The following is a 12,102-nucleotide window of genomic DNA, read 5'->3' as shown; positions in this document are numbered from 1 at the left end:
CATCATCTGATCAGTTTTCTTCATTTCATCTATCTTCTTCAGTTCAGTTGGATTCTCCGGTTCAGTGAACCTGGACATTTCTACATCACACATGGTTTGATCTTGTGGGTTCTTGACTCACGCACGAACTACAAACACACACCCCGTTTGGACGGCTTGTAGAATTTGGTTACCACGTTGGTTGGTAAAGTTTGTCCGGAGAGCCATTTCACTATATAACCAAATACGGGTGTTTATATTCACGCAAATATATATATATATATATATAGGTAAGAGGGTAAAATTCTACCCCGGTTAGCTTGTATTATACCCAAAAAACATTAAGAGTACAGGCGACGTGGTTGAGTACCACATCAACTATTTACATGCTCATGCTATAACAGGTAACTACCAAAACCACATCGACTATTTACATTCTCATGCTATAAAATGATATATATATATCATAAAAGGTAGATATAGTAACCGTTGGTTATCTCAAGGAATTCCGCTTCTCGACATATCCTTAAGTTAATCTCGGTTCAGTAAGACCCGAGGGACTTACATTTGGTATTAGAGCCACATGTTTTCAACAAGATAGGTACGAGATTGATCACGGTTTGGATATCCCACTTTTGCATGTTGTTAGGTGGAGAAGAGTTTTCAGGCACGTTTCGGAATAAAGGTTCAAACTTGACGCCAAAGTAAGACATATCTCATTCCTAAGATCATTTTCTCAAATTTTCACTGATCAAGGAACAATGTCGGGTTTGGGATCTAAGAATTTGTAAGAAAGTGGTGTTTTGCGTGTTCATAAGGATGTACTTTGAGCATTTCTGAAGTATAGTACCCCTTTTGCATGTTTCGTTAATAACAAGGGAATTTGGGTATATCTTGGCTTGCTTGTGCTATTTGAGAGTTCTTGAGGCTTTGAGAGTTCTTGTGGTTTTGAGAGTTATTGAGGTTTTGAGAGTTCTTGAGGACTTGCGTATTCTTGTGGTTTGCACGTTTAGTACACTTTTGCGTGTTTCATTTACGTGTTCCCATTTGTGTGTTCTTGTGTATTTACATGTTCTCAGTTTGAGCATAATATACAATGGCTGCAAATTATCTTAACCAATTAATACTTATGGACCATGAGACTAGTAAGGGTAATTCACCACCCAAGCTAATGATCATTGACCAATATTTCTTTTGGAAAGGTCGATTCGAATCCGTTATGTAATTCACGGACATTAGAATGTGGACTTGTATGACTGAAGGATATAGTGCCCCAACATATGAGCACAGTAGTGTTAACAAAGTATATGCATACCAAGACATGACTGAATCTAATAAAAATTTATATGAGGCAGAGAAAAAGGCACTATCATGTTTAAAAATGTCATTGCCACAAGAAATATTACATTTAATTAATGGATTCAATACATCAAAAGAACTTTGGTTGACATTAAAAAATCATTGAGAAGGGGATGAAACACAAAAAAAAATTCGTAGAGACCTTCTAAAGCATCATTATAATGTATTTAATGGATTAAGGAGTGAAAACTTAGATCAACTAATTACAAGGTACTATCATTTGTTAGCAGAATTGCAAGCATTTGCAGTTACTCACTCGGAGCAAGAAAACGTCGAGAAATTTTTGAGTTCCTTGCTGGAAAAGTGGAGCAATTATATTACCACTTTGCAGGAAAAAGCAGATTTCTCTGATATGTCTTTGACTCAGATAGTTGCTAAGTTTAGAGGACAAGAAATGAAACTAAAAAGGAGGGAAGCAAGATATAATAATGCTAAGATTCCTGAGCTTTATTACGGTAGACCTACGATCAATGTAAGTCCAGGTTCCCCTGAAGGAAGCACAAGGGCATTCCTGAGTGAAGATGTTGACATACAAAAGATCTCGTTTAACTCTGAAGGGAACATATCCTACCTCTAGTGCTAGTTCCACCGTGCCTATAAGTGTCAAATGTGCGGAAAGTCACTTATCCGTTCTTGCGTCATTTGTGACATCATATGAACAGTAAATCCAAGGAAAGGTTCAAGATCCGAGTCTTATGGAGGAAGACTATGAGCAGATTGATCCTTTGGACTTAGAACAGATGGATCTGCAATGGCAAATGGATATGCTAACTCTTCGAGCTAAACGGTTCTTCTCAAGAATAGGGCGATGGGTCGTGGGTTCCAAGCTTGGCTTTGATAAGTCAAAGATAAAGTGTTACAACTGCGAAGGCTTTGGACACTTTGCTAGGGACTGCCAGAGACTTAAGAAGGACGATAGGTCTATTGTGACTCGTCAGAACTTCAATCAAGGTGGAACAGTACCTTCATCTTCAAACATCTCAAGACAAAGGTCATACTTTGATGGATCTGGTGGAAACAAAAGCTCAGTTAATCAAATTGATTCAATAGAATTGGTTGTCCAACATCAAGACGGATCATATGGTTGGAGTTTAAAAGTCAATTAAGAAAGCAATGCTTATGTTGCTGAGGTTGATTTAGGAAATTGTACTGTTCCTTTGGATGAGACATTTTCTCAAGAATCAACAAATCCTTCTCATGAGAATGTACCTTTCACCTTACTTGAGAGATCATCTTCAAATGTTGAAACATCAAGTTTAAGAGATGCTGATACTTGTTGAAAGGGAGTTACGTCAAAGGTTGATAGTGTAAAAATTCCAGAAACCTTGGGAGTAAAGGATCTAGTTACCTTTATGATAGACTTACATGCTCCCAAGCAGCGAATAGATTTTTCTTTGCATTCATTAATTAATGTTTGTAAAGATAATTTTAAGATTTCTCAAACTACATGTGAGTTATATCGAAGGGTTGATGATTTACAAAAAAGGGTTAATGAGGATCAAGAAGAAAAATCTCTCCTAAGACAGCAAGTGAACATCTTGACTAGAAGAGAAAAGGATCTCTCTAACAAGATTAAGCTTAATGATCAGGAGATTGATTGTATAAGAAATGAGTTGAGGGAAATTACTATTAGAAAACAATTGGGACAAGAAAATCATGAAAATTTGAGTAATGAGTACACTTCTCTACTACAGGAGTTGCTCTCTGCTCAATCTAAGATTACGGACTTACAATCCCAAATTGACAAAATGAGAGATATTCAAATTATGACAAGTTATGCCTATCAAAGTATTAAAAATGGAAACTATCATAATATTGAAGAAATCTCAAATAAGAAGAATCATAATGTTAAGATTCCTCCTCCTATCAATCATATCTATGATCCTATAGTTAAAGTGAGTGATGATGACAAAAAGATCTCCTCTGACAATCTCAAAGAACAACATAAGAAGCCAGAATCTTCTAATCAAACCAAATACACATATAATAAGGGTTCAATCACTCATTACACTCTAAAAGGAAGTAAGAGAGTGTTCAATGAAAAGGAGTATTCTTTGGAAAGTATTGAACCAAATTTAATTGATAAAGTATGGGAAGTTGATATATTTGATTTTGAGCAACAGAGTGGACAAGTTAGAAATGTGAGTCCTAGGAGATGGTCATCAATGAAAAACTATAGACATCCTCACTTTATAAAATCAGGAATAGATCCTATTCCTCAGTTAGAAGTTACTCCCGAACAATCTGCAAAATTGAAGTTACAAGAGATAACATCAAAGGCTCAGAATTCACAAACTTTGTCTGATCAGGATATGCATGCATCATATCATGCAAAGGTTAAAAGAAAAAAAAAATGAGGAATCCAGATAAAATATCTTGCTTCATTTGTAGAGACAAGGGACATGTGGCAAGTATGTGTCCACAAAAGAGTAAATCTAGCAGATCAAAGCAGTCTAATGACTCAGATAATAGAGATGTTGAAGATATGAATGTTCAGTTGAGAAAGAACAAGGGTAAACAAGTTGAAGATAGGTTAACGAGTGTTTCACCTAAAAGACTTTCTCAAAGAAAGTCAATAGTACGGAGTGGATCGCCCAGAAATTATCAAATTAGTGATTCAAATCCAACTTTTATGAGGGATTATAAAAAGAAATACTATGAAGATTATGTCTCTAGAAATCCCTCAAGTTATGTTGCTAGGGAACATGGAAAACCAAGAAGTGTATCTCTTAAGAAACCTTCAAATGGTGGCCATCCTCGGAGCAAGACACCTAAGAGGAATCCCACTCCAAAACGAGGAGTCTTTATTCGTGTTGTAATAACACGATTTCTGCTCTAGATTCGATCTCAACAATGGTGGATGTTAGTGTGTTCTTGGTGTGTTTAGTGTGTTGCAGCTTTTCAACCACGAGATTGCTTCAAAGAATATAAATCATGGTCAGTGTCACCAAGGCGTTCGATAACCATAATCTGTTATCCTTAAAGACTTTTAGGTAATAACCGAGGTCACTATTAGAGTTCTCGTTCACTCGAAAATCACATAAATGCAATTATGAGACCTACGTTCAATGTTGGAAAAGATGTTAGCATTAGTAAGATTTCCATTTGATCATCGTGGAATATCAATTAAGATATCACTACAAATGTTCCGGCTATATCACATAGATAAGCAATAATATCACAAAGATATGACTCAAATGTATCTTAAGAAATGAAAATGATCAAGCACGATAGTTCTAGACACAATGTGATCAAATGAAGTCGGGGACTGGAGCAGATGTAACAACCCTCATTTTTATAATATTATATAAGTGCTAGTTGTGTTAATTGTGATCCCGTGAGCCTTAGTTATATGAGAAGCTAGTGAATAATGCCCCTAATTAACAATCTTAAGCTATTATTTAGTTCTAAATCAAATTTAATAAAATACATTAGAAAAAAAATTTTAGAGATGATCAAGCGGGTGACAATAACTAAACCAAATCAAGTAAATATGATCATGATAAATAAAATTTCCAACTAAAAATATAATTGGAAGTTATATGTGCGTAAACGCGTCGAACCTTAATAAGTAAGTATATAAGCTTAAAAATAAATACAAGTTTACAACCAATGGCTTATGTAACCAACTAAAAATATAAAAATATATCCATAATATATACATGACTTATACATACATGAATATATTCCTAACTAAAACAACCAATTACTTACATTCTACTAACAAAACACTTACAAATTAAACCCACACTTAACATATACCTACACTTATACTTATACAACAAAAATTTATAAAAAAAAAAAATATGTGTGTCTTTCCTTTTCCCACTCCTTATGGCCGGCCCCTTTTACCCCTCACACACCCACAATTTCAAATTCACATTACACTAAAGTCTCTCTTGAAACTCACACAAAACACACTCTTCACATACCCCTCACACACTAGTTTTTCTCTCAAGAAAAACTCTTTTTCTCCCTCTTTCTTTCTTCATTTCGGCCAGCCAAGAACAAGGGTGAAACAAAGCTAAAATCCATCTAAACACTTGTTAATAATAAGGGTTTAAGTTAGGTGAAGCAAGGGTTTGATTAGGCTAAGGTTTAAGGGTTGTTTTGAGGTTGAAACAAGGGTTATTGGAGGCTTTTTGGGTCATGAAAATCTGCACTTTTTCTTCAACAAAAACTTGTTCTTCAAGGGTATATATCTTCATCTCTTTACTTGTTTAATCTTGTTTATGTTCATATTAAAAAGGTTTCATCAAAATACTATGTTTTCTTTATGTTTTATTTCAAATATACACTTAATGAGGGCAAAGTTGATAGGATCTTTCTTCTCATGCTCATGCATGTTAGATCTATGAAGAAAAATCAAATGATTCAACTAGTTAAGACCCAAAAGTGTGGATATATGTTTAATAGTTCTTGATGTGATTTTTCCTTTGAAAAATGGTGATATTTATATATATCATAAAGATTATATTTCTGGAAATTTTATAAAAATATGGATTTTGTTGTTAAAAGTTAGATCTATAAAAGTTAGCATCAAAAAGGTAGATATGTGTTGATAGTTTGTAAAGTAACTTTTTATATAAAAAAATGAACATATTTTATATAATATTTATGCATACATTTCTGGAATATTTCATAAAAATATATTTTTATGTTGATGGATTTTTGATGGATAAAGATTTATGTTAAAAAGGGTTGATTTAAGTACATGCATGCTAGATTTAAGAAGGTTGGATTTGTTGTTGGATTATGAGATGAAGCTAGGCTTGTCATAAGTGAAAAATATGTTAATATTATTGTTAATATTCTGGAAAAATTAGTATAATGTCAAAAATATGAGTTTGGAACTAAACAAGTTAAAATATGCTTGAAATCGTAAACCGAAAGCTTGTAAAATTGCATTTTGAGCATACACATGCACCATAACTTTATGACCATGAAAATATGATGAACATACTGGAAATATGACATATTAAAAGTATAAAACTCAAGTCATTTGATGCATGGCAAGAATAAGCTCAAAAATCGCCTTTTCGGGTCAAATAATCACTAACCGAAAGCACTAAATTGCACATATCACACCACCACCACCATCACGACTTGAACCACCAAAATATGATGAACTTACTGTGAATATTGAATTTAGAATGAAAATCCATTTTGAAGTACCTTAATAGCCTAAGAAATGAGGCTAAAATCACTATTTCAGTAAACGATTTTTAACCGAAAAGTCCTCAATTTAAGCAAGACACAAGAGAGGTTGAATTGATACAAATTTATATTGATAGAAGTTGCCTAAAAGGCCTGGAATTTTTGGACTAAGACTCTTGTGGTGATTTCCAAGTGTTTTTATGATTTAATGAATTTAAATGGGATTTAAAGGATAACTAAATCAATAATAAATTATATAAATCATGGACTTGGCCAAATTCACATAACCAATGATAAAAATATCTCAAACATACTGGAAAAAAATAATCACAAGAAAAGAACCAAGTTTTATATGCTTCAAGAATGAATGACTAAGTTAAAATCACTAATTAATCACCATTATTAAATAAATTAATAATAAAGCTTAAATAGATACATAAATCATAATATTACAAATTTAAAAACTTGAAAATCAGTAGATAACCAAAATATAATGATCCATGAATTTTAAAGGCAATTTAAGAACTTAAAATAATTATAAGGAATTATTTAATTAATTAATGAATAAATAGAATAAATAATTAATTAAATAATAAGAAATCAAGGAAATTAATATAAATCAGAAAATATATTTTAATATCCATAATATTACAGTACTAATGTCAAATAATATTACCAAGCTAAGTGTACAAAAGAAATCATGCGTATCAAAGCCAAACTACCGAAATTCCAATAAACGCGCAAAAACGTATAACACGAGAACTACTCTTATCACCAATTCTAACATGATCAAACATTTTGAACATCATAATGCACTTTGATTCCATAATTAAGTAACAACCAAAGATAGGCAAGCCTACTAGCATACGTCTGATGATCGAGTTTACTAGTTAATGTAACACACACTTACGTTGTGTATATTTTGAATACGATGGTTTAGGCTTGCTTGTGGGACGACACCACTAGGCGCACTTCACTTTTGATCAGCCCTCTTTCACTCTCAAACCAAGTGAGTCATAGCCCCCCTTTCAAACTATTTTATGTGTTTTAACTATCGGGGTGAAAAGCATGATATATAAGCTAAATTGCTTTTATTATTACATATATATGAAATGATTCTTGATATTATGATTATGAAATGAGATTGTTTCGTATGTTCATTATGATAAATGATTTATATGATGAGCTTGAGTTCTGTCAAACCGCTTTCTTCGGTTCACTACTATTTACTCCGATTATGGAGGCCTGTAGTTAGTTAGTTGCGCAACTAGGTTTCGTCCACCCACGCATTAGTGTAACGGTGGAAGGTTGGTTGCCTTTGTGACAACCTCCACGTCCAGTCCGACCACGGGTGTTCTAGCTACCTTACTTAGGTCGTCTCCATGGCACAACCCATTATTATTATTATTATTACGGCACTTGATTGACAGCTTGTGCAAGATTTGTATTATTTATTATTGGACTTTGAAAAAATGGTAGTAGTAGTGGCTCAAGCATTTACTCATCTAAGTTAATTGAATTATACCCTTGTGGTTATATGATAATGATTTTAGTATGATTGATTATAGTAAGTTGAACATACGCTTTTCAAATGGTATATTGGAGGTATACATGGAAATTTTGGTGACTCTCAAATTTTTGATTATGATGGATATATATACTTTATGTTGTTAGTTAAAAACCTATGAACTCACTCAACTCTCGTAGTTGACATTCTTTTTCTTCATGCTTTTCAGGTTTAGAGCCGTAAGTTAGCTAATGGACCGCCTCTGGATGTTGCATTTGTTTGTTGCTTGATGGCTTGTAATGCAAACAATTATCTTTTAAATTTTGGATTTGGATTATGTAATGGTTTATCGACAATTTAATTTGAACTATGTAACCTCTTGATTGGGATGATTTTAGGACTTTAATTATGATGTTTTCCATTTAATCTTTTGTACCATGTCGTTCTGTGGCATCTCGTGTTTCCGCCGTAGTCGGGGTGTTACAGCAAAATGTCTCCCTTTTTCAATATCAACATCTTCCAAATGAAGAGTCAATAGAAATGTGAAAATCTCCGTGAGAAATGAAACAAGTATTTGTTAAGAAACACTTGAGTGGTTAGGTAAAGATGTGCATCGCTTCACTGGGTCCATGAAGTCTTTATCAAGATATCAACAAATGACATACGATAGAAATGTGTTTTACCCGGCGATTTTAGAAATTTAGGGAAGGGTATCATTTCTTTTAACCCTTTTCTCACAACATATCACCATAACCTCTCACTTTTCGACTTTACTCCCTCCAACCTATTTGCACGAAATTATCATCACTCAAAATACCCTCACCATCTAATGAAAGAATTGAATACTCCGGGGTTAGAACTCATCGGTGATGATGAAGTTCATGGAGTGAATGAATCACTCAAGTGCAACCTAATCAACCTAATCAACACATTTGAAGTTTTGAAAGTTTTGAAATCACAAACTCCCCCTTAATCTATGCAAAGGTATATCAAAATGTTTTTTTCATAGAAAGGTAGAGCAAAAATTGGTTTTTGTGAGATCAAAACAAAATCTTTGTTGTGATATATACAGAAAAATTTGAGAGTCTAAAGTGAACAAAAAAATTTTGGAAACACAAAATTTTTGCTTCAACAACAATGTTCATAGTAAGGATACTAGGGAGTACACAAAGGCGTTCAATCTTTTGCATCTTACATCAACAAGTTGGATGCAAAATAAAACATTTAAACACATTTAACTCAATCAATTGTTCAAGATGAGACAACTAGAGAGTACACAAAGGCGTTCAATCATTCGCTTCTCATATCAACAATTGAGAGTTTTGGTAAAAAAAAGTTTGTTTAACAATGGAGAGTAACAAAATCTTTTGGCGGGAAAAATAATTTTTGCCCAGGGTTTTCAAAAGAAATCATGAAAGCCTCTTTTGGAAATAAATCAAAAAATGAAGCACGGGTTATACACAGAATATGTATAAGACACTTTGAAATAAATAACTCATTGAAACACGGGTTACATACATAGTATATGTAAACCACTAAGATATAAATAAAATTATGAAGCCCAATATACATAGTATATGTAAGCCACTTTGAAAAAGAAAATCTTTTTGTTATTTTTGAAAATTGTATATGTTTGTATTTGATTTTTGTCTTTTCAAATTTTGTATTTTGTTTTTCAAGAATGTATCAAAAACAAAATAAGTTAAGGTTCAAGATTTAACATGTCAAGCTTGGAGATAAGAAAATTAAACCTTTTTTCATCCAATGGTTTGGTGAACAAATCTGCAAGCTGATAGTCTGTGCCCACAAAGTAGAGCTCGATGTCACCTTTCTCAATATGATCTTTGAGAAAATGATATCTCACATCAATATGCTTTGATCGAGAGTGGTTCACTGAGTTGACTGCAATAGCAATGGCACTTTGAGAGTCACAATAGATAGGGATATGATCATATTTCAGACCATAATCAGTTAGTTGCGTCTTCATCCATAACACTTGAGCACAACAACTAGCCGCAGCCACATATTCAGCTTCAGCTGTTGATAGTGACACACAATTCTGTTTCTTGGAAGACCAACTCACAATTTTATCACCTAAAAATTGTAAAGTACCGGAATTGCTCTTGCGATCAAGCTTACAACCTGCATGATCTGCATCTGAATAGGCAGTTAGATTGAATCCAGTATCCCTTGGATACCAGAGACCTAAATTGGGTGTACCCTTTAGATAACAAAATATTCGTTTCACAACTTGAAAATGTAAATCAGTTGGAGCAGCTTGATACCTAGCACACATACATGTTGCAAACATTATATCTGGGCGAGATGCTGTGAGATACAACAATGAACCAATCATACTTCTATATCTCTTTTGGTCAAATGGTTTCCCATTTTTATCAGCATTTATGTTTGTTCGAGCACCCATTGGGGTAGAAATTGAAGAACATGAAGTCATATCAAACTTTTTCAACATATCACTTATGTATTTACCTTGTGATATAAAAATACCATTTGGTAATTGTTTGATTTGAAGACCCAAAAAGTACTTCATTTCCCCAATCATACTCATTTCAAAATGATTAACCATTAGAGATGAAAAGTTTCGGCAAAATGTTTGACTGATTGACCCAAAGATAATGTCATCAACATATATTTGGACAAGAAGAACATGTTTACCTTGTTTATGAATGAACAGGGTAGGATCTATTGTGCCTTTGGTAAAGCCACCTTTAATCAAGAAAGTAGTTAAGGAATCATACCATGTGCGGGGTGCTTCCTTAAGACCGTAGAGAGCCTTGTCTAACCTGTAGACATGGTTTGGTCTTTTAGAATCAACAAAATCTTCTAGTTGTTCAACGTAAACTTCTTCTTTGAGGTCCCCATTCAAGAAAGTTGTCTTCACATCCATTTGAAACACAGTGAAGATTTGGAATGCGGCATAAGCTAAGAAAATCCCAAGGCAGTACCTTAAGCCTAACATTGAAGCTTTTAATTCAATGCCCAAGGCAGATTTCTATGGTCTTGCAGGGCTTAGGGTTATTGGTAATCATAAGCATGCGAAATTGTTTGAGAGTTGGATCAAGAATGACAATCATTTCAAACAAAGTGGAGAGTCAGATCCAAGAAAGTTCATGTTCAAACCAAATGCGAGAAAGAAGCGTGTCACTCAAGGACCAAATGGTGAAGAGATCGTTATTAGATTTATTAACAAGATCAAGAAGGTTCGCAGGGTGTAACACCCCAACTAAGGCGGAACAATGAAATGTACAGAAAGTCGAGTATTCAAAACAAAGGAATATAAATAACATTCACCATAGTTTTATCTGATAAAAAGAATTTACAAATGTACAAGCATGTGAACCAATTTCCAAGTACAAATGCATCCACCATACTTGGATACTAAGTTCACGAAACAAATAACAAGCACATGAAATTGTATACTACAATGATCAAGGCGGATTCCATTGCCCATCACAAGGTTTGATCTTAGACTCCAAAGTGCAATGCAAACAATCATGATGCAAATAATTCCTCAAAGCTTAGGCTAATTCCTGAAAAGCATGAAGAAAAAGTGTCAACTACGAAAACGTAGTTGGTGAGTGCATAGGTTTTTAAGTAAATCTCGATGCCTAACCATTTTGAACACTTAGAAAACATGTTATTAGATATTAACATACCCAAACCATATGTCCGGCAGAATTCTCATCTCCAAATATCAAGTTTTCCAAATACCATAATGTCATTTCAAGACTTAGAAAAATCCATGGTAACTTACAAAGTTCTCATTTGTCAAATCATCACGAGAGAAAAAGTATATATATCGATTAATCATATATCATACCAAAATCCATCCGTTATCAATATTTCATTGTCACCAATTTCAACAACTTTCAAGATTCCATATAGGGTCCAATACCCAAACCGTATGTTCAAAACATAATATCCATCCATGAATAACATAAATTTCCCATTTAGCCAAAGGCATAATTTGATGAGTAAATGCTTGAGCCACTACTAAGACCCTTTCATGTCCAAATAATGATAATAATATCTTTCCCCGATAGATTATGATATAAAGGCACATGTTGTCAATCATGTGC

General features: G+C 33.6%; 1 long non-coding RNA gene across 1 annotated transcript; it reads left to right on the top strand.

Moving 5' to 3' along the window:
- The first annotated feature begins 5,470 nt into the window (after nt 1–5,470).
- On the top strand, nt 5,471–8,428 carry LOC122586529. Its single transcript, XR_006322021.1, has 2 exons — nt 5,471–5,532; nt 8,232–8,428. It is a non-coding gene; the product is annotated as an uncharacterized LOC122586529 (long non-coding RNA).
- Nucleotides 8,429–12,102: the final 3,674 nt, after the last annotated feature.

This window comes from Erigeron canadensis, chromosome 2 (assembly GCF_010389155.1).
Source record: "Erigeron canadensis isolate Cc75 chromosome 2, C_canadensis_v1, whole genome shotgun sequence".
Classification (NCBI taxonomy): Eukaryota; Viridiplantae; Streptophyta; class Magnoliopsida; order Asterales; family Asteraceae; genus Erigeron; species Erigeron canadensis.
Note: the sequence above shows the minus strand (reverse complement) of the source record. Positions and strands in the feature narration are given on the sequence as shown.